This window comes from Notolabrus celidotus, chromosome 5 (genome assembly GCF_009762535.1).
Source record: "Notolabrus celidotus isolate fNotCel1 chromosome 5, fNotCel1.pri, whole genome shotgun sequence".
Lineage (NCBI taxonomy): Eukaryota > Metazoa > Chordata > Actinopteri > Labriformes > Labridae > Notolabrus > Notolabrus celidotus.
In genome coordinates, this window is record NC_048276.1 from 9,725,606 (window position 1) to 9,751,618 (window position 26,013).

Here is a 26,013-nt window from a genome sequence, read left to right on the forward strand (position 1 = left end):
CAATCCATTTCAGTTTGGTTTGACTCCATTCAACTCTGTGGGATGTCATTTGATATTTGTATCTCAAATATATATATTTTTTTACAAATATAAGCAAGAAAAAATTATTTGGGATAAAAAAATGACTTGTCCATGAGTCTATCACTTTCATCACAACAAAATACAACACTCTTCAAACACCGTCTCTGCTCAGCCTCTTATCTTGTGTGTAAAATACCATGTCTGCCTGGGTCCTTGGCTCAATCAAAGGAAGGTCCGTTCAGAACTGTTGTCCAGGGCAGATGAAGAGAAACGTCAGAGGGAGTCAGCTTGTCAACAGAAGCAGGGCTCGACTGTACTGCTTACGTCTGAGATGATTACATTCAGCGTTCTACTTTGCACAGGGTTGTTGCAGCTCTCACGTCAAGTACGTTCAAGGCCCTTAAAAGTCTGTCGGAAAGTAGAAAATTCTTCATGCTGACTAGCGGGCTGCTGGCTGCGTGCCTGAACTCGATATAAAAGAAATAAAAACACCCTGAAGCTCTCAGTTGCTCACGATGAACTTCCAGCTGGCCAGGTGAGGAGGAGGAGTTTGTGGGGATATTTATCTCCTGCCCAACAGTGTTCATTTTGTTAGCTAAAATTATGAAAACAAATGTCTGGGAAAGCCCCATTTTCAGAGGCTATAGTCCTTGTTGCGGCGGTCGCGGGTTCGGCTCCCTGCCTCGACCATTTGCTGCGTGTCCTGACCCACTCTCTACTCCCCACATTTTCTGTTGCTCTTCAGCTGTAATGTCTATTAAAAAAGAGGGGAAGATGCCCAAAAATATAACTTAAAAACAGAGAAAATATTAAACTTTTGCCAGAGGGCTGCTTTTGGTCAGTTGGTGGAGCAGGTGCCACATGTACAGAGCATAGACTGTATATGAAATGGACAGCAATGCTCCGCCTATTCCATTGAATGGCTTAGAAGCCAAAATATCCCGTTCTAACAGCGTACAGTCCCGAGGTCCTAAGGAGTTTCTCTCTACAAAACCCTAAAACCCTGTTTTTTAAACTCTAATAACTAACGAAAAAGAAACTTTTCAGGAAAAAGAGGCCTTGAACACAAAACAGTCAAATAATAACTACAGATCACCACAGCATATGGATGTGAGAAACGTCCGTACGGTGTATTTATTTTTCAAAGTTTGACCGCAGCCCCATTCAAATGAATGGGGGAGACATAGTTTTTGACCTATATTGCAGCCAGCCACCAGGGGGAGGAGTTTTTGTGGAAGCCTCACTTCCAGCTGAGCAATCGGACGTCCGTTTTTTGTTTTTTTACAGTCTATGGTACAGAGGCTATAGTCCTCGTTGCACTGGTCATAGGACCGATTCCTGATCCCGGCCCAATTTGGTGCATATCAAACCCCCCCCTCTCTCCCCACATTTTCTGTCTCTCTCAAACTATTCTATCAAAACAAAGGGGGTAAAAAGCCCCCCCAAATTATCCTTAAAAACAAGAAGTAACTTTTGCTGGGGCACCATTAGCCCAGCAGTTTAGGCTAATGCTTAGGCACGCTTCATATGCAGAGACTATAGTCCTCATCACAGCTGTTGTTGGTTTGACTCCCAGCCTCGACCATTTGCTTTCCTCACTTCATCACTACTCCCCACATTTCCTGTCTCACTTCAGCTATACCTTTTAGTGGTTTTGACAATTGATTAGTAACTTAATTCATGGTAAACATATTACCTTTAACAAGTTGTTTGTAGAACTCACCATACCATCAAGGTGCCATGTCCTTTCTTTTTCATTTGATAGGACAGCTGAAGAGAGACAGGAAATATGGGGAGTAGAGAGTGGGGGGAGACATACAGAAAATGGTCTGAGGCCGGGAGTAGATCCTGTGAGGGCTGGGACAAGTACTATAGCCTCTGTATATGGTTCACGTTTAAACCGCTAGGCCCATGGCGCCCCACATCTTCCATTTCCAACAAAACCTGTAAGAACTCCAGCATGCCCTCTCATCCCAGCTCTCCTCACAGGTGGTCAAGCTTTCAAAGGTCTGCACTTAACTTCAAACCACATCATAATTATTGTGTTGATGACACTTCTCCACTGATAAACTTTACCCTGGTTTTCTGAGCCCTGGATGATCACTAATTAGCAGCATCAAAAAATAGACCTCTTGTAATTTTCTGCAACTCAACGTGATAACACAGAGTCATGTTGTTGGAGTTAAGCCTCAGGCAGGGAATATGAACTTATTAAGAGTCTTTGTCTCCAAGGAGTGGCACAGCAAAGACACTTCAGAGCTATTCTTGATGCTTTTCAAAATAACACGTCAGCCTCTGTTGCCTTTATGACTAAAAAATACCCTCTGATGTGGGAGACTTTATGACACAAGGTGAAGCTTAATGTCAGACAACTGGACTCCTCTTCTCTCTGTTGTCTTAATTATGTTTTTCATGCTTTTTCTCAAATGATGTGCATTTCTGTTAGAGATACCATTTTTTTGACAGTACTTCTGATGTCATGAGCATGCAATCTAGCCCTGCTGACAGCCACTTCTACACTTCTACATTTTCCAATTTAAATTCTGCTTACAAATGCAACATGAACAGCTTTCATGAAACACTACACAAATAAATAAAACCTGAACAGACAGCTTTATTGTCATCCTCAGGTGAATTTTTTTTCTTATTCCTGTCCAACAAATAGGTTTAGGCAGAAGCTTAGAGCTATCCAGTGACTGTAAAAGACTACTTTAGCTCATAGTGGATTAGTGTTGAACAGAGTGAGTAAAGTTAAAGATATTTACCCCCTGCAGGGAGAGGGTTAGGAGAGGACACTTTCAGAGGAGATTAAAATAAGTTGAGAAAAGGAATAGGGGGGAGTGGGAATTAAGCTACTTAGTGTCCCACACAGTGTTGTACATGAGCAGCTGAACCCAGTGCAAGGTTAACACAGGTCTGCCTTTATAATTTACAGTGAGGCTTCCTCAGCATGTACATGTCTTCCTTGTGCTCACCAATGGCTTTTATTTCCCATATAAAGAGAACTGTACACTAGCAACTTGTTGGCACTTTTTTTTGCTAGATAGAAACAAAAATCCTTCCCCTGTAATAGAAGGAACAACATGCAACAGCAGTGGTGTTTGGCTTTGTGCCAAGGGAGACTTAGTAAACCTCACATGTGCAGATGTACAGATGTGCAGTATATGTAAACAAAAATGGAGAGACTAAAGGAAGACTAAATTCTGCATACCAATTCTACTCATACCTCAAACTGTGTTGCATTCACTTCCTCCAAGCAATCTCACTCATATTTTCCTGTCATCCGCTGCGTTCATCACCTGCACGGTCCCATCTGTCCAATAGCTCTGCAACACATCCTCACCCTCATGTGACATTTCTCTGCATCCATTTTATTCTAGCCATCGTTGAGGTGCAGCCGTCGGCGAACTGGCTGTAAGCAGTGGGTCCTTACCTCCCAACTATACACGTTACTATAAGCTGAGCTCTAGTGATGTGTCTTTCGTGAACGAGCCAGCTCTAAGAGCCGATTCTTTGGAACAAAGGAAGAGCCGACTCCCATAGGCAGGTACATGTCCAGAATTTTTTGACTGAGGAGGCCCAACTGAGGCTCTCACATAGGCCGAGGTGGCCAGTGCATTTACAAATAAATAACATTACCCTTTCTGTCTTCATAACCTACTTTTAATAAAGAATCAAAAAGTTATCATTCCTTTGGACTTGAAAAAAAAACATGACAAAGTGGCATAAAACTTCTAAGTGTAATTCTTTAAGGCAAGATGCTTTTTCAAAGTCACATTTGAGGGCATTAATAACGAAATCAGCCAGCCTTTTAACTCATCCCAAATTATAGATTTGAACAGAAACCCCACCTCTGACAAGGCAATCATAGTTTAGGATTTTGGGGTGGCCCCTGGGGTGGCCAATTGGATTTCAAAGGGTGCCAGTGCCACCCTTGGCCACCCCTCCGGACACGCCACTGCCCATAGGATCTGGCTACAATGATAATGTAGACTGTAAAGCTGAGTGCAATATTTCTGAAATGAAAATATCCTTCAGAGCAGGGTCAACAACAAACCTGCGCAGACATCCAAGAACTTCCTACCCATTCGTGCAGCAATAGTAACGGTGTATTTTCTTTGCTTCGTAAAAATGCTTAAAAATAAGGCTGTTGTGAAAACACTGAATGAAAAATTGCTTACCAACACACAACTATTCATAATTGCTAAATTAGGCTGTAATAGAAGGCTCCAAGTGATACGAAATGAAGAGCCATTTGGGAGCCGTCAGAGCTGGCTCTTCTAAAGGAGCAGAGCCAAAAGGACCGAATCTTTGTAAAGAACTGGACTTCCCATCACTACTGAGCTTGAGCACTGTACCTGCAGCTGGCATGATTGCAAGATAGTGAAAATAGATGGTGCTAGAAATGAGTTAGACAGCAGCAGAGAAACTGTATGTTGTGGACTTTGACCTCTCAAGGCCCATCCAGAGAACTTCACAGATACAGGGGGGTGCAGTCCACAGGGTTCCTACTGTATTGCCTGATACATTTTGCTTTTGGTTTTGCCTTTACACATTCTTTCATGCTTACAGTTTCAAAACTTTGACTCTGTTGCTGTACTTTTTCTGTAGAGACCCACCAACTTTGCTGTGTGAAAAAAAAAAAAATGAATAGCAGATAGTTTTAATGCTTTTTCTGAGTCTCTTTATGATCTGTTGTGGGAGCTGCTGGCTATTTGGCTTCAAGCTTTTAGCCTGATCTGTGCACTGAAGCTTGTTAAATAAGTCAGAGCCCTCTTAATTCAGTCTGTCCTGGAAGTTTCTTTGAATATTTCTGGTTTCTCTATCTCTATACTTGGTCTCATCTCTCATGCACATTTATGATGTGGCAGAGAAAGTATTTCAGAACAGTTACAAAGGCTTCTCTTAAAGGTATCAGGTATAGGTGTCTGTATAGGATCAGCGGTTGGCTGTGATTAAGAGTGCTGGGGAAATGTGAAAAAAACAGTTTCACAATTAACCAGGCTTTATAACGGTTGAGTCATCATTAAGTCTCCCTACACCGGGTGTTTCTGTTGTCACTCTCATAAAGGGCCGGTACATTTTGTGCGCAACCTGCAATCGAAAATAAAGTGACACCTGTGCAGGTGTTTCTCCAGCATACACAAAATCAGAATCAGAATCAGAATCAGCTTTATTCGCCAAGTATGCTTGAACACACAAGGAATTTGACTTTAGTAAGCTGTGCTCTCTTTGTACAAGGCATAGGAATAAGAATAAGAATAAGAACTACAATAAAAAAAAATATATATATATATATAATAACAATAACCTTAGCTATAAATACAAAGAAACAACAAATAGGCTTGACTAATATGTACAGGCTAAAATAATATGATAAAGTGCAGTGGTGAGTAGCAGAGGTAGTTTTTACATTATAAAAATAGTAGTTAAATAGTACAAAAAATAGAAATATGGAATTCTGCTTGGAGAATTGTTGCATTGTGTATTTACATGTATATTTACAGAGAGTATTTATCTGACAGGTATGACACTGTTATGGTTTAGTGTTCATCAGAGTGACAGCCTTGGGGAAGAAACTGTTCTTATGGCGGGTTGTTTTGGCGCACAGTGATCTGTAGCGCCTGCCGGAGGGGAGGAGTTTGAAGAATTTGTGTCCAGGGTGTGAGGGGTCAGCGGTGATGCTACCTGCCCGTTTCCTGGCCCTGGACCGGTACAAGTCCTGGGTGGGGGGCAGGTCGACACCGATGATTTTTTCTGCAGTCCTTATAGTCCGTTGCAGTCTGTGTTTGTCTAGTTTGGTTGCAGAGCCAAACCAGACAGTGATGGAGGTACACAGAACAGACTGGATGATGGAGGTATAGAACACAAACAAATAAGAAAAGAGTAAGCCAGCCTTCTAGTTTCAGAGTGAGCTGGTGTTTTCATGAAGAACTCTGCTTTCCTAGAATGGCATTGGTGAATTTGTCGTTTTTAACTGCATTCACAGCATTACACTGATGTAGTTGCCGTATCAAATTCAGTCCGGTGCAGTGGAAAAGATGCAGTTTAAAGTGTCAAATAATACAATTATTTGAAAATTCTATTAAGTGCTTCCCTACAGATAGTTTTGGCCAAAATGTGAATGTAATACACTCAGAATACATGTCAACCAAGCGTCAACCTCTGGCTGGTGAGAATTGAAGTCAATGCAATGCGGAAGTGTTAATAACTGCAGTTCCTCGGGCGTCCACTTGAGGCTGGCTCCAGAAGTACCAGAAACCACATAGACATCAATTGAAAAAAGACGATCTTTACGGCAAAAACAAACATGTTCACGGCCAGGTACAAAAAATGAGTTCAGTCTGAATAGCTAATTTCTCTTTGGCACAAATTGTAGGGGGGGGATTTTTTCATAACGCAGTAGTTCAGAAGAGTTTAAGATTATGAGTTTTCCATAATGAGAGTCACAGCTGACTTGATTGACAGGCGGGAACACTGGAGCTGTTAGCAAGGAGGCTCAAAGCCTGCCTCTTTACCTCCCACTCACTGAATAGAAGTTAGTTTGAGTTCAACATCTCCAATGTGGCACCCACAGACGGGTGACATCAAGGATAGTACATCCGCTTATTATACAGTCTATGATGTCAATCTATTGAGGGATGGTTCGTACTAGATAGCTGTCGCCCTTTGTTTCCGTTAGCAGATACCGCAGACTGTGATTCATTTAATGCACAGATAGGTATACAGAGCGATGTTCAATGTTCACTTCTGCTCTTCTGTCCATTTTCACATTAATGTTCCTCAGGTCTTGGTTGAAGCATGTTAGCTTGTTATTTAAAAGCACAAGTATTGTAGAAACATATTGATAATCAAAAGCAGCTGAATGTTCATAATAGTTTAATAGGCTTAAATCTGGTCAGGTTAACAGCTTGACATATCTGTAACTTTGTTCCAGACCTGGAAGCAGCATTGAAAAAGGAAAATGTCAACAATGGATAAACTCACAAAGTATTTTTCCAGCTGCAACAGCCTATTACGTGTGAATCTGACAATCCATAACTCTGTAAAATGAGGGTTCAGCTTAGTTTCTCTTTTCAAAAGACAGTCTCATGACACATTGGTGCATAAGAGTACAAATAATTTGTTTGGGACTCAACATTTTCTGTAGGAGGACCCCCAAAAAATGTTCTGAAATTATGAATACATATTAAACCTTATAATCTTGACACCATGGTTTGTACAAAGACTGTAATCGTACCACCAAAATCTCCAAATGTGCATTCCTACCAGGGTGGATTTGTCAGCTGGCTGTAGATGACTAAGAAGTGACCACTGGAAGAAAAACAGAGACTGAGCAGTAACCTCAGCAGCAGATCAGAGGAAGGTTCAGGACTGAGAGTGAGAGACAGACAGGTGAAGAGGTAGATAAGTGAGGAAGCGACAGAAAGTGCTGGTGGAGGTTAAGCACACAGACTTACACCTGCAGTTAAAGCCTTCACCTTGCCATATTATCCCTGGCCTCACCCCCACCAATGCTCGCGGATGCCAAGAAATCCGATTTGCCAACTTTGGGAAGCTGTGTGTGACAGCCAATTACTGGGGAGAGGACTCCCAGTGGAGTCACCTCCTCACCTCACAGCCCAAACATCTGCCTGTCAGACAGTGGAGAGGGAAAAGGTAGATAGAAGAGCAGAGAGAGGAAGGCAGGGAAGGCAGAGTGGTCATAAAGCTGATCCAAATGGTCAATCATCTTTAAAAGTTTGTTATCCGAGTTGGTTGCTGTCAAATCTCTAAAATTAAATCATAAATCATACATTTGCAGTTAACTGTGCTAGAAAGTGGTGTGGGTGTTTTTGGTGGGCAGAATTAATTTGCATGCTGTTATGTTAAGAGTTGCTTACATCCCATTTGTGATCAGGGAAAATATGGTGTTTTCATCAGCACTCTCATGAACTCCATTGGATGCTTACAGAGTACTCTGATGTTTTGCCCCAAAATCAATGTATTTACATTTATGATCATGAAGAAGATAACTGTGGGGCATCATTAAACAACAAGCAGACAAACACAAACAGCTTGTGTTCATCTTGTTTAAATGCCAGCGCCGCTGTTTGGGTGGAGACATTCTGCTGCGACAGTTTTCCTCTGCATGAGGACAATCTGATTGTAATAATCGTTAATAATACTGCATACAAGGTTTTAAGTGCGGGGCTGCCACATGAATTAAATACTGCTGTTAGAGTGGATTTTTTTAGGAAGCACTATAGGAGCTGGAGCAGGCAAAAGGAGCCCTAATTGTGCTTGTACTTTTGGGTGGCTGAGCAAGCTTATGCCCCAAAGTTGAACAGAAATTCATCATGTATCCAAAGTTTCAGACCAGACTGCTGCTTTCCAGTGAAGCAAATGAATGCTAAACCATAAACCATTTGTTACGACACCAGCGTTTCCCACGAGCAGAGTAGGGGAGAACAGGGTGGGTTGGCACACTCGTTATATCTCGCCCCCAGAGGGCACTGTCTCTCAAATTGTGGTATGAATATTTCCAGAATTAGGATCAGAGCTCACCTACATAGTCTTCTTTGGAGTAGGACGGTGAACTTGAGGTGAGAGGACTTTTTGTGTTTCTCATGTCAAATTGTAAATATTCAGCTCCTCAGTATTTTTCTTCTAGGCTTTTAAACGATGGGTTTATAACAAAACAAGTGTTCCCCTTACAAAGTGTGAGGGGAAAGCTATAGTTTAGATTTTTATTAGCTAGCTAACTAGTTGTTAGCCTTGATGCTAGCAAAAAATTCCAGTTGGGGTTGGTCGTCACATTCTCTTTGGGGTTGGTTGTCACATGTAACAACCAACCCCTATGTTGGCAAAATCATGCATAGTGAAATGAGGTGGAATGTGCAGACCCTACATTTGCCATCACTGTAACTCAGACAGTGACTGCATGTAGCCTAGTTGAGTGCACCATTATTGTTCCACCTATTTGTTGTGTTCTGTATGTTGTTATATAGGCTGGTCTATAGATATGTTTCCTGTTAATGTTCCTTGCTCATTTTATGTTAAAATGCATTAAGTTATGTGGGCCTATCACTTGTCAGTGCAATTAAACTTTCAAATTTAGTTCTGCCTTCTTGCCTTTTTTAAAATATTTTCCCATTGAAATACCATTGTGACAACCAACCCCATAGTGTGTGACAACCAACCCCATGGTGTGTGACAACCATCCCCATGATGGGGTTGGTTGTCACAATGTATCAGAGTGTCTTTGATAGTTAATTGCCTCTTTGTTACAATGAGTTGGAAAATGAGAGAGATACACATTTCAAGCCAACACCTCAAGCTTCAATTTAATGTCGGAATGACTACTGAAAGATGTTTTGATGATGAGCAATCATCAAAACAGTAAAAACTGTGACAACCAACCCCGTTCTCCCCTATACCTGAGCAGGCTGCCCAGGTGTAGCAACTGACATCATAGTAGGCAGAGTCACAACAGTCATATCCAGCGAGTGGCAGAAAGTATGTAGCACTGAAAGCACTGGGCAGCAGTGTCAGCGTTCACCATGAATGCTGTGAATACACATTAATACACAATAAACTTCTTCTTCTGCTGCTGTTGCTAATATTGCTGAACAGGATCCAGTGTGAAAATGTCCGTAGCCTGCCGATTTGTCAAGGGGTTTTGACCAATCAGAATCAATAATGAATATTATTTGACCTCCCTCCAGTCTTCCTCCTCCCCTTTTTATCTGTTTGCCTCAGGTAAAATACTACTTTGAGTTTCAGCAGATCATCCGCGCAGTAAAATAAGGATCTAAGGACACTGGATTATGTTCTGAAACTAGCTTCTGACCAAGCATAGTCTGTTCAGGGCTATTTTTCATCAAAACGAACTAAGAATTATTCTGTATATATTCAACACAGATTTAATCAAATCATTGATTTACTTCCATCCATCCATCCATTATCTTGACCGCTTATCCCGTTAGGGGTCACGGGGGGCTGGAGCCTATCCCAGCTGGCTTCGGGCGGAAGGCAGGGTACACCCTGGACAGGTCGCTAACCTATCACAGGGCTAACGCAGAGAGACAGACAACCATTCATGCACACACTCACACCTACGAGGCAATTTAGAGTGATCAAACAACCTGAGCATGTTTTTGGACTGTGGGAGGAAGCCGGAGAGAACCCACGCGTGCACAGGGAGAACATGCAAACTCCACACAGAAAGGCACCCGCCCGCCCGGCCGGGGATTCAAACCAGGAACCTTCTAGCTGTGAGGCAACAGTGCTACCCACTGCACCACCGTGCAGCCCTTGATTTACTTCAACTTTCAGTTCTTTATATTACAGTTAGGTCAGTGTTTTTTTAATAGAGGGAAAGTATTGGACCTAACTACCTGCTGAAATCTTGTGTGTCATTATTCAAGTTTGAGAGATTTACTGTGTGCACTTGTCAAATTATAAATAAACACAGTGTAATGACAGTTTATCATTACATTTCTGTCAGTGGATAACTGTGTCTTTGATAAATTAAAGGGATCTCTGTTGAGTCCAACTGCCCTTAATTTGAGCTAACATTCTTCCATTTCACTCCTGTTTTCACCCTTTTCTATCCAGATGAGGGTGTGTGACTTGGTTGGAATGTGACGTCCTCTACATTCTCAACCCCCAATGTGTATTTGACAATCATGAGCATTTTTTTTTCCAACTAGTATAAGATTTCCACCTACATTTGATAAACTAATGAACAATCTCCCCTTGTTCATTACCTATTGTGCATACATTCCAAGTTGGATCTGATATGGCAAGCAATTTTAACATTTAATGCAAACACACTCTTATCAGTATATTATAGATAGCCATAATAGCATTACTCCATTTCAAAGCTGTAGGGATTGTCATTAATACTAGTAAGATATTTCATTAAAGATATATTCACAATGACATTCTTATATCTATTATTGCATATTCAGATTTCCACAATATTATTATGTTCATACAAATTATGTCACTTTTGTAATCTATGTTTATTAAGCTTTTAATTCCAAATATTCAGATACACTAGAATGAAGATTTTGAACATCTGGAAAAAGAAAACCCTCCCACTTCAGATATCTAGAATAATATGTCAGTCAAACTTTATTTTGTATTTTCAAATTACATCATGGATATCTGGAATGTTTAGTACAGGTCATAAGAATAACGTTGTGGATATCTAAAATAAAAAAAAACCTATTGACATGATTGGTAAAGTGATGTCATTTGTGCCAGTAAGGAAGTCAGTGCACTGTATATCTGAAATGTTCATTTAGACTGGGAGGAATAGAATTACAGCTATCTGTAATGTATATCCAGCATAGCTTTTAAATGTTAAAACTACTTGCAGTAGTCTGACACATGTTCTGCTGGGAATCAGAGCAGAGAGAGATGTCTGCTGGTGTTAATGTAATTATTGAGATTCGTAGACTCATGTTAAAGATAAACCACCTGATGATGTTATTTTAATTAGTTTCTTGCAGCTGGTTGCTGCTGATGTTATTCTGCACAATCTTAGGAATAGATCTTTTCAATTCGATGCCATCATTGATAACAAAGCCTCCTTCTTTGAAAATGTAAATTACGTAAAAAAAAAGAAAAAGAAAAGTTTTGTTAAACTCTAATGTCAGAAGACCAACTGAATGAACTCCCAGGCAATCCCCCACAGAGAAGAAAGAGGTTTGAAAAACTGGCACAGATAAGAGGTGACATGGGGTAATCAGATACAGGTGAGATGAACAAGGTTCAGGTTAAAGAATAAAGGTGGGGCACACAATCAATAAGGATGGAAAACACAAAATGGTAACAAGTGCAACAACATGTGAGAGAAGGGTGTGTCTGATATTAATGCAAACACACTCTTATCAGTTATTACATAACAGATAACATTGATAGTGTTACTCCATAGCAAAGCTGTAGGAATTGTCATTAACACTGGTAAGATTTTTCATTTAAGATATTCACAATGACATTCTTACTTTCCACACTTGTCATTTCAGATATCCACAATGTTATTCCTATTAAGTCATGTTTACAAGGCTTTGCATTTCCAGGGTTCCCACTCTTTTCCAGAGATCATTTTCCAGGACATTTCAAGGACATTTTCAGTGATGATCAAGCTGCTTATGACAGAATAAATTGAGTTCCTAATTTAGTTCCTCAATAGTCTAATATGTTCCTCTCAGTGGAAGTCTACATTGAAGACGTGCAGTCTATGGCTATCCATTAAATCATCTCTTACATGCTTAAAAAATATGGCAAATTCATTATAGAACAATGCAACCACAGATGTACAGCACTTTATTAGTGCAACCAAGTAACAATGATGGCCAACTCTCATCTCAGCTTTCTTTTTTCTCAAAAAATATAAAATTAGCTAAGTAAAAAACAAAAGAGCCTGCAAAGGAATCTGGAAGCTGCCTTACTGAAATAAATAAATAATAATAATAATAATCAGAGGATCAGTGCATTAAGATAAGATAAGTTAAGAAAAGATATCCTTTATTCGTCCCACAACGGGGAAATTTAAGTGTCACAGCAGCAAAGTAGACAGCCCAAAAGAGTATAAAGCAAACAAGAGCCTATAAAATATCCATCCATCCATCCATTATCTTGACCGCTTATCCCGTTAGGGGTCACGGGGGGCTGGAGCCTATCCCAGCTGGCTTCGAGCGGAAGGCAGGGTACACCCTGGACAGGTCGCCAACCTATCACAGGGCTAACACAGAGAGACAGACAACCATTCACACACACACTCACACCTACGGGCAATTTAGAGTGACCAATTAACCTGATAAGCATGTTTTTGGACTGTGGGAGGAAACCGGAGTACCCGGAGAGAACCCAAGCATGCACGGGGAGAACATGCAAACTCCACACAGCAAGGCACCTGCCCGGCCAGGGATTCGGACCAGGAACCTTCTAGCTGTGAGGCAACAGTGCTACCCACTACACCACTGTGCAGCCCCTATAAAATATCAATTATTAAAAAGTTATTAGCAATTAAATTAAATTAATTGACCTACATAGAACTGAATGACAAAAATGGCCACAAATGTTGAATGGGGATGTGTTTTTTTTAACCTTGTCAGGTCACACGCAGTCATGTTGGAATAATATTCCAGGACAATCTGTGATTTTCCAGGACATTTTACTTTTTCTTCCATTTTCCAGGTGTTTTCCAGTACTGGAAAACTGGTCAACTGTTTTCCAGGTTTTCCAGGACGTGTGGGAACCCTGCATTTCACATATTTTTGATCTGTGACATAACATGTGGCAACTTTTGCACATTTACAACAAATTGCACGTGTCAGTGCGTGTGAATCACATGATCAGAAGTGAATGAAAACATTTGAAGCTGGGGTCAAAGCTAGATCATGCTTAAGGTTAACTCAGAATATACTATTGCTTGACCCTCAGTGCAACGTCATTTTTGATGAAAAATCTCCCGCTGTCTCCCTCTTTCCTACTTTTTCTCTCCTGTCCCCTCATGCTCCTGTAAACTCACCATTGTAACACCGAACAGAGTCAATAAATGAATAAAAAAAATGAGGGAATTGGAAGGTATAGTGCAATCTGTTCAGCCACTATGCCTTCCCACCTGCAGCACATTATGACAGGAAGATAAGGATGCAGGGTGAGAAGAGGAGATGATGAAGAGGGGAGGAAGAAAGTCCCTTCGCCGAGCAGTGAAATTGAAGGAGGAAATAATACGAGGCGTGTCAAAATGCAATATCACCTCGTTTACCCTGATGTTTAAGCCCCTTTCCCTGAGTCTGGTGCTTCCCAAGAGAAGCAGAGAATTAAAAAAAGGGGGGGGGGGAGAGTGATATTTAGTGAAAGAGGAAGATGGTGGATGGAGAGAGAATGAATATGAGGTAGAGGAGGTAGCAGGAAAGTGAGAGAGCATGTAGTAATAGGGGTATAAAGAGTGTAATCTCTGACTGGAGCAATAATATTTAGCTGTGGAATGTGTGGATGGTGCATACACACATTTACAGCTGTGTGGTAAATAGTTCTGACCTGAACGATTTTACAGACTTTACAGCAGGTCAGCAAAGAACACACACACACACACACACACACACCCACACACCCACCTGCATGCCTGGCGTGTGCTTCCCTCCTAAAGCCCCTTACACTTTTAGCCTTGCTGCAAACTTGTTAACATAGCTTCAGGGCCTCAGGACATGCTGGATGTGCCAGCAGCGGTCTGCCACACAATGGACACATAGCTGGAATATTCTGATAAAAGAGACTTATCACTCCTTGCCTAAAAATGACACACATCTAAGCGAACTCTGAAGTGAGGCATGGGAGAGGGGGGAATGAAGTATTCTCCACCCGATAAGGAGGAGCACACGCTGAGAGAAAAGACACAGCTATCTCAAGAGAGTCCCTCGTTTGTGAAACCACAACCACTTTTTCTTTTTTTTTTTACTTGCAACCTCCCTCCCTCTTTCCCTCGTCCCATACTGTGTGGTAATTCCACACGCAAATGAAATAACACACAGGTCCCACTGCTCATATGTGCAAAGATCTGGACACACACACAACCAGGCGTAGTCTCCTGCTGCATTAGGAGACAGTAAAGGTCTCACAGTGGCCTGAGGCAGCAGAATCACTGTGTAATAACTCGCCGCGGGGCATCAACCTGGCAACACAAGGTACTAAACACAAACACAGAAACATAGGGCTGCATGGTGACTGACCATCAGTCTCTCTCCTTCTGTCTCTTTCATTAATGAGCAGATTTCCTTGAAGGAGCCTAGAAGTGCTGTGAGACAAGCTTTGCTGGGGATCAAACAACAACAAAGTGATGTCCACCTTTCAAACCAATTCCTTTTATTTCAGGTTTCATGTTGCCATTTATCAAGATGTGTTCTTATGCTCTGATCCTTCAGGGGTATGGTTCTACAAACTCTGGGTTTAACCCTCAACTCTGGCTTGATTTACCCTCAGGTGGGAAGATCTGAGTGTCCAGATCCAGAACACTGATTTGAGTTAGCTCAATCAACTCTGAGTAGGTTAACTCAGAGTTTGGCGAATACCACGACTTCAAAACGACAACATGGATGTCGCCCCTCGAAACTATGATTCAACCAAGTGGCAACCTCCGGGTGCAAGAATTGACGCAAATGCGTAAGTGTTAAAACCTGCAGTTCATCAAGTGTCCAATTGAGGCTGGCTCTGGAAGTACCGGAAACCACATGCACACCAATTCAAAATGACGATCTTCACAGCAGAAATAAACATGTTTACCGCCTGGTACAAAAAAGAGTGTAGTGTGGATAGCTAATTTCTCCATCGGCACATCCTGTACGGGGGGGGGGGGAATTTTTTCATTACGCAGCAGTTCAGAAGATTTTAAGATTATGAGTTTTCCTTAATGAGAGTCACAGCTGACTTGATTGACAGGCTGGAACACTGTAGCTGTCGGCTAGGAGGCTCAAAGCCCGCCTCTTTACCTCACACTAAAGGCTGATCTATACTTCTGCATTGAATCAACGGCGTACCCTACGCCGGGGGTCCGCGTAGCTCCCGTACCTACGCCAAGGCCTACGCACGTAGCTGACGTGCACCTCCTCCAAAATGTAACTCCACGTAGACGCGGACCACAAGCCCTGTGATTGGTCCGCTCGGCGGCTTTGTCTTTCCTGCATTTACAGCACTTCCGGGATCCCGGACATCGGCCGCACATCGGCCGTGTATTTCATCTCCTCCTCTCTATTCTTCATGTAATCATGTTTGTATGATAAACAGCAACATGTATCAGCTGTAGATTAACATAACATGCTCTGAATCGCTGTGGAAAAGTAAACAGAGATCGTAGCGGGACAGGAAGCAGGCGGCCGGCTATCAGAGAGACCGCACTGCCCTCAGGCGTTTCGGCGGAGAATCGCTGCGCGACACGGACACACCGACGCACAAGTATGTGGTGCTCATGTCTGCGTCAGCCCCTGCTGCGTAGGGGAGACGCAGAAGTATAAATCAGCCTTAACTCCACAGCTGTTATGTTGAGTTCAACATATCCAATATGGCCCCGCTGACGATTGGCTTCAAAACATCACTTCAGAAACAGATGGGTGACGTCACAGATACTACGTCCATTATTCATTCAGTCTATGGATTCAACATGGCAAAAGCTGACAAAAAGAGGTCCGCCTGCTTCACTCCTTAGGAATAAGAGACTCTCATGTGCACATGCAGTTTGAACATATTTCCAGAGAGATAATCAGCACTGCTGCAGCAACTAAAGAAAGAGAAGCAGCGTGGGAGAAAACTGCTTCTCACGTTAATGCTTAGTTTGAATGTAGTCTAATGAGCCTGTATGATTTTTAGTCATGTAATGATACATATTACAGGTGAATACTGGTGGAATGGATTGAACCTAAAACATATTATTAGTTGGATGCAGAAACATGGAGAAAAAGCAAACTTGGACGCAGCTGTAAATTAAATATAAATAGAAAAATTAAATAGAAGCTTGGATGTAAGCGCATGTCCATGGTGGTAGATGTTGGTGATGTAAGGCTTGGTAAGATCATGCAGATACACGATAGTGTGAAGGAACATGGTAATTCTCTAATAGGCAATCATCTGGAAATGATAAAACATCAAGCTGAGGTCTAATAGTTCACCCACGCAGAGTGACCAGCCCTGTCATCTATAGGCTGCTCTATAATGGAGGTCCGGCTCTGTGCTCTCTCGTCCATGAACACCTACTGGTCACATTTTCAGAACCCAGCATGGAGCATGTGATGGAGGTTTTCATTGGGTAATTACTGCATTAATGCATATCCGACTCCTCTCCTCATCGATTTTGTCTTTATTGGCTTCTGTGAACCTCTGACCTATTGACTCCAGGCCTCGGTTTGTTGTTGTAGATAAGTGAAATACGATCTAGCGATAACAAAGAGTGTTTTATTCTGAAAATTAACCGGATGTTTTCATTTTGTTTTGGTGCCTGACTTCCTGTCCAGCTCAATCTTCTCTGTTGAGATTGATGCGTCATGCTCCAGCATCTGGCAAAAAAACTAGTCAGGCTTGAGTTACCCCTCTTTCTTGGGTTTGAGTTACCTCCCTGTTGGAATACCCAGAGATTCCCTAACGTCAGGGTTAACCAACTCATGGTTTCAACTAATCCTGCTCTCTGAAACAGGCCCCAGGTGCATTTACTTACTATGTTACCCACAAACACACACATCTTTTCAATTGATCTGAATATGATTAGAGTGTAAAAAAAATATGCAGCGTCACAACCCTTTTCTTGTTACTCCACTCTAAGTTTGAGTTTTTTAGCTCTGACTGAAGTCCATCTGTTTTTTTATTAAGTTTCCACATATCATTCTGCATCCAAATGAAATCTGAATCAAATTTAACTTTAGCAAAGCAACTGGCAGAGATACAAACTCATAAGAATATACGGACATGAACAGAATCTTGTCGTCACTGCAGATTGGATATTTTATTTTTAGGTACAATCACTTTACAGAAAACATGTTGAAAAGGTAAATGTGTTTCTATGGCAACAATGAATTGCTGAGACCTGTTTCAATGAGAAAATGTGAAGTGGATGATCTGCAGTATGCAATATTCATAAGTGCATCAGCACGGGCACGTGTGCTCTGTGTGTGCGTATCAGTGTGTTTGATGTTTATGAAAGTCTGGTGAAGCTCTGTTCCTGTATAAAGTTGCCTTGTGTCCCCACTGTCCTATCTTTTACTCAAACATTACACAAGAGAGAGAGAGGGAGAGAGAGGGAGGGAGTGAGAGAGAGAGAGAGAGAGAGAGAGAGAGAGAGAGAGATGGCAGACATAGAAAACCCTTTTTTCTATTATACAAATTGCCTGAAAATGAGCCATCAAAATGAATTCATCTCCTTAATAGGAGGGACCACCATTCCTATCATTGTCAGAATCCTTCAGTTCAAAATGAGCAGTAAGTGGGTCTCCATCTGCCAGCCTCTTCTGGGGCACAATTCAATGAAGTCCATTAAGCCATGGGACAATTCTTGGCTGATCAGACCAAACCAAATTAGGACTAAAAAGAGAACAAAACAGGATGATAATGAAATTCCAGAGGAAATGGGGAAGATGTCTAGCCCTAATAACTATTTTTGGAACCCCTCCCCACCCCACCTTTTTTTTTTCCTGAATGACTAAGCCTTAGATACACCTTAGGAGCATTCCTATCTCAGGGACAGGAAGATCAGCTAGACCAAAAATGTTTTGCTTCTGGAGAGCTCTGCAGGTTCTGAAAATATGGTTCCAAGTTTACTTTGTCAAATACATTTAAAACTTTCCTTTGTGATAAAGCTTATAGTTAGGGCTGGCTCAGGTTTTGGACCAGCTCTTAGTTATGCTGCTATAGGCTCAGTCTGCGGAGGGAATTGACACATTGTCACACTGTCCCATTAAAGTTACTAACCATAGACCTTTCTGGAGTCCCTGAGCTCCCTTGACCCATGGGTTCCTCTGTGTCGCTGCCGTAGACCACCTGCTGCTGTTGTCACCTTGACTCCAGTGTCTACAACTACTACTATCGGTCTCACCACTATCACCTCTCTCTCTCTTCATCTCTTCTATCCCTCTTTCCAACCCCAATGCAGTCAAGGCAGATGGCTGTCTTACATGTGTCTGGTTCTGCTCGAGGTTTCTGCCTGTTAAAGGAAGTTTTTCCTTTTTGCTATAGCTTGCCAAATGCTGCATAGTGCTCTGCTCATGGTGGATCAAGATGAGATCAGACTGTCTGTAAGAGGGGACTGGATCTTATCCTGTCTTAATGTTGAATCTTTGGTAATAATATAACAGAGTACGATCTAGACTTGCTGTTTGTAAAGAGTTTGAGATAACATTTGTTATGATTTGGCGCTATATAAATAAAGATTGATCGATTGATTGATTTAGATTTGCATTTAGAGTAAAAAAATATATAGTTTTATGTTGTAAAAAAATCTAATCCAGATTTAAGGGCACCCTTCTGGGTGATTTTATGATAGGGGTTATGAGGAAGAAGCTTTTGATTTTTTTTTAAACAAGGGGACCCAGCCGAGACTTTATATTTATCAAAATAAACAAAGAAAAAAAAAGCCAGGAATTTAATGTTCTACTAAAAGTCATACAAATCAGGTGAAAAACCCAGGATAACCCGCAAGGAAACCCCCACAGAGAATAAGTTAGTTTGACAAACTGGCACAGATGGGAAGGGACACATGGGGTAATCAGAAACAGGTGAGATGAACAAGACACAGCTGAAAACAATGAGGGTGGGGCACACCATCACAAAGGAAGAAAAACACAAAGGGGCAAGATGTGCAGCAACATGAGAGAGTACTGTGTCTCACATTCACAATCTGAGCCACATCAGTAACATCAGTTTCACTACGGACATAAGGACTTCTATATAAGGGCAGTGGTTTAATTAGTATGTTTAGTTGGATGTTCTAGTGGCTGGATGAAGACTATAACATGAAAAAGATATTATTGAATACACAGGAGGGTTCCAGTCGCAATAGAAAAGGAGGATACTGACTCAAAAAGCTAGATCAGGTATCATGACAATGGGTCAATTCATGGGGCCAATCCATCCCGCTCAGATGCAACCACATATGCATCTTACATTATCTGTGCGTCAGTAGGTAGCTACCTCTTTGCTGATGTAGCAAAGACGCAGCTACCTACAGAGGCTCAGTATTTCATGTTTGTTTCACCAATAACTCTGGCAGCAACTTCCAATATAAGCAAAGCTAATGTTTCGAGGGGTAGCAGCAGTGGTGATATATATTAAATAAAGAAGTTTATCAAGTGTCTCAAGAATAATGATGTTCAAACAAACAAAAAAAGAAACCAAAATGAAGCAGTTAATGTCACCTGCATCGCAAAGATGTGAGAAACTTCCCAGAGATTGTTTGCAAGTGTGAAAAATAACAATGATGAGTCTTGAATTTAATTGCTCTGGACTAGAAACGAAAACAATTCCTTTAAAAATGAGAAATATCACAGCCTGGTTTAACACTTGGAAGCCATTTACAGTTAACCATCAGTCAGTTAATTAGCACTACTTTGTGACATAAGCATGATTTCATGTTTTCTTTCTTTCATTTTCTTTCGTTATAAGACGTGGCAGTGTTTTTATAGGCATGTTATAAAAATAAAGGTATTTAAAAGAGCCAACCAATAGTAGGTGACCAGAAAAAGGTGTATCCCAAAGACAAACTTTATTACAGTTATTGGCATTTGCACATTTACTGCCTGATGCCACATTTCAGTTAAACATGGAAACCCATGTAATGCATGGACACACATACAACAGCACTGTACAGCTGAGTGAATGCAATCCAAGGTTTTTTTTTTCCAAAAGGGGAGAGAGATGGGGATGACGAGGGGCTGCTGGAAAAGTACAAAAGACTAGCACAGACGATCCCATGATACTTTGAGAAAACCCAAGTCCGCGCCTGCTTTCATTTCACACACAAAGAGAGAGACAGCAGACAAAAAGTTGAGCAAACTTTGCAGAAAGCCTGAGGCATGAGACGAGAAAAACTACACTGCGTAAGCTACAGCAAGTGAACTTTTCACTTGAGGATAGACAGAAAATTATATTTCTTCTCTACATTTAAGTAGAACTAAATCAAATACCATATTATTTGCGCAGGGCATGTGCTGTAAGGCTCTGCGTGCCTTGGAAATGGCATAGACTTCATGGGTTGCTGTCAGCTCCTCATAATGAAGTTAGTTAGGAAAGAGATCAGATTTAAACTGTGTGTTGTATGAATCAAAGACCAATATATTTCTCTCTAATGGAGCAAAAACAACACTCCTTCTCTACATGATATGCCAATATAAAAGTAAACGACACCACAAGTGTATCTGGAAGTGTTGAATGTGGAAAAAGAAATCTGAGATTTGAGCAAGTTGCTGATTTTTTCAAAAAATTGTTTTGATTTGAGTAATTGGAACAAACTTGTACAGATCAATTAAATTAAAACTTGATGTTGAAGTTATGAAAATGAAGCACTCATACAAACAGAACGTGCCAGGACTTGATTTTGATGTCAAAAACAGGCCCTAACTCACCTTCCTTTCAGAAAGATATTAAAAAGGCCAAATTTGAATCCACCAAAGTGGAGTATTTGTTACGGCAGTGCCCCAAGTGTCCTTAAACTTGATTAAAGTTGTCGTAGAAGTTGTGCCAAAAATATTTTCCTTCTCATTTACACCCCCTCCTCATTTTCACGCTGCAATCCTTATAGACTTATAGTGGAATTAATTAATCCTCAGTGAAGATGTGCTGACAGGAGCTCAGCCTTCCCTTACACTCTAATTGTTCCAGAGAGACTGAGACTCAAACTGATGCTCATGTTGAAGGGTGCGTGAGTTTGTGTTGGTGGGTTGGTCCCCCCTTGACAGTCGTTTGCTTGTCTCATTCTTGCTGTGATCCTTTTGTATAAGTTTGCAACCAGCTAGGTCTGAATCATGGTGCGTATGCAGAAACAGTAATATGAATGGACAGAGTATAGCTCTCATGTTACTGGTGTGAAGTGGTGGCAGTATAAGCCTCTGCATTAGCTGTCAGGTGTTGTTTTGAAGAGCTGAGGTTTGGACTTGTTAGAGCGAGAGAGGGATGATAATTTTGTCTGTAAAGAAGGCCAATTAATTTTTCTTTTTTTTTAAAGGACGTGCCAAGGGGACAGATATTTCCATTACGGTATACTACCAGTGAAACTAGAAAGTTAGATGTGCTAATATGGGCTCATCCATCCATCAATTTATTATTGCATTTTACCTGGAAGACAAGTATGTTGTTGATTTAAAGTACTTCATTCCTTTCCTCCCTCTGATTATAGCTGCTTAAATGGACTGTATAAAAACTCCTTCAATCAAATGAGGACTTGTGTATTCCACATTTGACATAACTAATGAATAGGCTAAATAACCAATTATAATAATAGGATCCTCTAATGATTACATCATGTGTGAATGAACTAGGTCTGGTTATTTAATTGGTTTTATTTGGATAAGAATGATCAGGATTTGGAAAACAAATTGTTTAGTATCCAAGATCAGGTAATCCAGTTTACTTTTGTTATGGTTTTCGAATCAAACCTGGATTGTATCATCATTAGCCAGAAATAGACTTCTAGAGATGACCAAATCTAGAATACCAGTGCTCTAAATGAGACTTTTTACTAAATACTTAATCCATTTATCCATCCAATCCATAGAGGGCAACACAATCCACACTAAACAAAATATTCTGACAGTTGCTTTTAACTAAATATTATGTTTAATATTGCTTGCTATTTTGTGAAATATTTTATGGGTCCAAATTTGTTTCTTTTACAATCTGACGCCTTCCACATCTACTGTCATGGCAGCAAAGTCGGCAATAAGGAGAAAAATATACAGCATATATTTCAATAAAGTCGTATCTATCAACCTCATAGTAAAACGTCTTTGTAGTTAGGCCTAATAAGATATATCATCACATTTTGTTCCTGATATACAGTCATGGCCAAAAGTTTTGAGAATGACACAACTATTCATTTTCACAAAGTCTGCTGTTTCAGTTTTTATAATGGCAATTTGCATATACTCCAGAATGTTATGAGGAGTGATCAGCTCAACTGCAATTAATTGCAAAGTCCCTCTTTGCCTTGAAAATAAACTTTATCACCAAAAACACATTTCCACTGCATTTCAGCCCTGCCACATAAAGACCAGGTAACATAATTTCAATGACACACAGGTGTGTCACACACATTAACACAGGTGTGGGTGTTGATGAGGACAAGGCTGGCGATAAATCTGTCATGATTGAGTGACTGGACGCTTTAAAAGGAAGATGGTGCATGACACCATTGTTCCTCATCTGTTAGCCATGGTTACCTGCAAGGAAACACGTGCAGTCATCATTGCATTGCACAAAAAGGGCCTAACAGGGAAGTTTATAGCAGCGAGTAAGATTGCACCTCAGTCAACCGTCTATCCAATTATCAAGAACTTCAAGGAGAGAGGTTCAATTGTTGCCAAACAGGCTCCAGGGCGCCCAAGAAAGTCCAGCAAGCGCCAGGACCGTCTCCTGAAGGTGTTACAGCTGCGGGATCGGGCCACCACCAGTGCAGAGCTTGCTCAGGAATGGCAGCAGGCAGGTGTGAGTGCATCTGCACGCACAGTGAGGCGAAGACTTTTGGAGGATGGCCTGGTGTCAAGGAGGGCAGCAAAGAAGCCACTTCTCTCCAGTAAAAACATCAGGGACAGACTGATATTCTGCAGAAGGTACAGGGACTGGACTGCTGAGGACTGGGGTAAAGTCATTTTCTCTGATGAATCCCCTTTCCGATTGTTTGAGGCATCTGGAGGAAGGCTTGTTCGGAGAAGACGAGGTGAGCGCTACCATCAGTCCTGTCTCTTGCCAACAGTGAAGCATCCTGAGACCATTCATGTGTGGGGTTGCTTTTCGGTCAAGGGAGTGGGCTCTCTCACAATCGTGCCTAAAAACACAGCCATGAATAAAGAATGGTACCAGAACGTCCTCCGAGAGCAACTTCTCCCAACCATCCAAGGGCAGTTTGGTGATGAAGAATGCCTTTTCCAGCATGATGGAGCACCTTGCCATAAAGTAAAAGTCATAACAAAATGGCTCAGGGAACAAAACATTAAGATTTTGGGCCCTTGGCCAGGAAACTCCCCAGATCTTAATCCCATTGAGAACTTGTGGTCAATCCTCAAGAGGCGGGTGGACAATCAAAAACCCACAAATTCTGACAAACTCCAAGCATTGATTCTGCAAGAATGGACTGCCATCAGTCAGTATTTGGTCCAGAAGTTGATTGACAGCATGCCAGGGAGAATTGCAGAGGTCTTGAAAAAGAAGGGTCAACACTGCAAATATTGACTTATTGCATGAATTCTGTGTAATTCTCAATAAAAGCTTTTGATACGTATGAAATGCTTCTAATTGTATTTCATTATACCATAGAAACATCTGACAAAACACCTAAAAACCCTGAAGCAGCAGACTTTGTGAAAATGTAATATTTGTGTCATTCTCAAAACTTTTGGTCATGACTGTACAGTCTGAACACAGCCCTCTACTGGGATCAGGGTGATACTGTTATGTGGTTCAAAAATCTACAAATTCTTCTTAAAAGTTTGGAAAAAAAGTTTTTTTTAATGATATTATTTTGGGCTTTGACACAGAGTTGATGAGGCAGTGGGTGGAGCAGGAAACCAGGAGAGAGGGTGGTGAATGATATGCAGGAGGGGGGGGGTCAGGCTGGATTAGAACCCAGGCTACACACTATATGGGCGCATAGTTTAACCACTTGGCTAAATCTGTGCCTGAAAAACTGGTCATTCTAATTTGATGAAAACAAAGACTAGATTAACAGATCTGATCCAGTGTTGTTACCCTGTTTTTGTCTGCCTTCAATCTGTTTCAATCTGATATCTTAAACTGACTGAAATGACTTCTGAATAACTGGGCCCAGATTTCAGCCCCTTATGTTTGTGTCAACAGTGGGAGAGGGAGCATGTTTTTAACGTTTCATTCTTTATAAATCTTGTGAGGGCCTTGTTGAAGTCTTTTTTAGAAAGCCTAAATCAGCACATAGGCCACCAGTTCTGTGAGTCTAGTTTCATATTTTTAGCCAGATTGAGACTGAAAGTACAATTATCTCTACTTCTCCAAAGCCTTATGTTACCTTGTGCATTTGCAGAAGCAGGAGGAAGATGAAACTGTCAGATTGTGAAGTATGGTGATGAACCAAACTGAAAAACAAAAAGACTCAGACTTTGTTATTTCCTTTTGAGCATTAGCCACAGATCTGACTCCTGTGAATGTGCGTCTATATGCAGATGCAGCCTATAGCCAGTGATGCCGTTGACTTCGACATCCTTGAAAAAGCACATCCCACTATGGACTCTACATTTCCAGCTGGAGAATGATTCGTTTAAAATTCCTCCATTCTTGCTCGGCTCTAGCTCTCTATCCTTAACTGAGAAAGCGATGACTGTCAAATCGTGCGGCTGAACCCGACCGTCAGCATTAAATCCATTAGACAGTGCCCCTATTGCTCTGTGCGCTCTTGTTCAGCCGTACCTGTACTCACAAGCTCACATTGCAGTCACCTCAAATATATATGTGCACCCACACACACACACACACACACACACACACATGCACATACGCACTCACACACACACACACACACAAATATGAACACGGTCATATACACACAGTGAACATATTCAGGAGTGGCAGTTTTAAAAACCCATTTTCCCCTTGGTTAAGCAAGCAGCAACAACACTTGACTAATGGAAAACCCTGCTCCTAAATGAGGTCGGAGAAATTCTATCTTACACAGTGGTTGTTGTGAATTCTAATAAAGTCGTGTTTTCATCTCCTGTGGGCAGAATTCGTACACTTTACTGACTTCTGCCGACAAGGACATACCATCCTGCCTCCACGGACAGACAAGTCTCATGAGTTGATATAAAGAAAAGGTCCGCCTTCCTGAGAGTGAGATGGAAAAAAACTGGTACGCCCATCTCCAGTTGTTCAAAGCTTTAAGTGAAATGATGCATCTCATCAGAAATTTGTATCCTGCAGTATGAAAAATGTAAGTAAGTCAAATTAATTTGATGAAGGATATTCCCTGATTTTTTACTTGCCCAACTCCCTTGTATCCATGATAATATAATGTGCACAAGATCTTTGTCACCACCATGATATCGATATAAGATTCACCTGACAGTGAGTACATCTGTTGTCTCCTTTCTGAACACTGAGTCAGGGGTATTCTCTCAGATCTCACAATTTTGTTCTCTGGATGAGTTATAGGTTACTCTAAAAAACTTTTAAAAGCTTTAATCTGTACATATATGCATATTATTCATTAATATTTATTTATTTAAACCTTTATTTTACCAGGTAAAAATGTTTGAGAACCAGTTCTCATTTACAAACATG

General features: G+C 41.1%; 1 long non-coding RNA gene across 2 annotated transcripts in view; it reads right to left on the minus strand.

Annotated features, from left to right (window-relative positions):
- The window catches only part of LOC117813141, a 47,242-nt gene that overhangs the window by 14,880 nt on the left and 6,349 nt on the right, over nt 1-26,013 (minus strand). The window contains exon 4 of one of the 2 annotated variants that reach the window (XR_004631326.1): nt 17,548-18,081. The exons of the other annotated variant lie outside the window; for it this stretch is intronic. This is a non-coding gene — a long non-coding RNA (uncharacterized LOC117813141). Of the gene's footprint in view, nt 1-17,547; nt 18,082-26,013 lie in introns of those variants that run through there. 2 annotated transcript variants of the gene reach the window in all.